The sequence below is a fragment of the Egretta garzetta genome, unplaced genomic scaffold (genome assembly GCF_000687185.1).
Source record: "Egretta garzetta isolate BGI_Z169 unplaced genomic scaffold, ASM68718v1 scaffold7, whole genome shotgun sequence".
Taxonomy (NCBI): domain Eukaryota; kingdom Metazoa; phylum Chordata; class Aves; order Pelecaniformes; family Ardeidae; genus Egretta; species Egretta garzetta.
The window spans coordinates 1,041,965-1,043,250 of NW_009260350.1; the positions used below are offsets into that span (position 1 = coordinate 1,041,965).

General features: G+C 63.6%; 1 protein-coding gene across 1 annotated transcript in view; it reads right to left on the bottom strand.

Moving 5' to 3' along the window:
- HSPB8 (heat shock protein family B (small) member 8) overlaps positions 1-1,286 on the bottom strand; it is a 4,965-nt gene that overhangs the window by 698 nt on the left and 2,981 nt on the right. The window lies entirely within an intron of this gene.

Sequence of the window (1,286 nt, forward strand, 5' to 3'; positions counted from 1 at the left end):
GGGGGGGATCTGGGGTGCCTCGATGATCAGCAGCCCCTCCGGTGACAAGGAGGCGAAGACCGTGATGGGGTCCACCTCGTAGGGCAGCCTGCAGGAGGGAAGGAAAGGTTTAGGAGCTGGGGGGCTGGGGCGGCTCACCGCACACCCCATTCCTGGCAGACATTGACCCTTGGGAAGCCCGCACAGGACCCCCAGTGCCTGGGGAACCACCGATGCCGAGCCAGCAGCCCCGGCGTGGGGCTCGGCAAAGCCTACGTTATTACTGTAGAGCCCGGGAATGTGCCTGGGATATTTAAAGCAGCCTCCTGGCCAGTCTGGCCCCTGTGGGCGCTCTGTTTAATCTCCCCGGCAGATGTGTTTGATGGGATGTCACCCACCGCTTGTGCTGCCCCGGCTTCTGCAAAGAGGGAGTAAATCATCACCGTGCCGCAGCCCGCGTCAGCCGCAAGCCTTGCCCGTAAAAGGAGCCGCCGCCGCTGCCGAGCGCCGAGCAGGAGGGAGCAGGGTGCTTGCCCCAGCTTTCCCGCTGGAGTTTGGGATGCACAGGGCTCCTTTGGGGTGGGAAAGCAAAGCTGAGCTGCTGCCAGCCAAGGAAACCCTTCCCGTGCCCTGGGCTTTGCTGCTTCTCCCTGTTAGCCCTGTGAGCCCTGCGGCCAGGGGTGTGACCCCCGCATGGGCAAGGCGGCGCGGTCGGGGCTCGCCTGCCTCCGGACTCGCCTTTTCTCCCTGCCCTGTGCCGCTGTTGTTGCCAAAGTGAGCTGTTGTGGTGAGTCAACGCGATAGCAATCTGACTGACATCACTCGGATGGATATACACACACACGCGCGCGTTCACACTCAGGGATGTATTTTGGGGCTGATGATGGTGTCAGCCCATCGTGCCCTGCTGCACCCCGGGGGGATGGGCTGGCACCGTGAGCCCCGTGACTCCTTGCACCCCTCCTGCTCCCTGCACCCTGGCTGGCTCCAAATGCAGCCCCGGGCCTGGAGAAGAGTGACAAAGCACCCAGAAAAAGATCTCCTCCTCTTTTACTTCCCTCAGGAAATCACCGTGTGGCCCGCACCAGCCACACACATGCTGCAAAAGGGCAGATTTTGGGGTGAAAACAGGGGCAGGAGTCCCTGTGTGCGTGAGCCGGGGCACAGGACTGGCAAAGCTCAGCGCTTTGCCGCCGGTGGCAGCCCCGTGCTGCCTGCAACCTGCCTGCACCGCAGGGATGGGGTCCCACAGCAGGCTACCGACATTTGAGCGCTGGTCAAGGGGATGCGGCAGCCCCCGCCCCCCC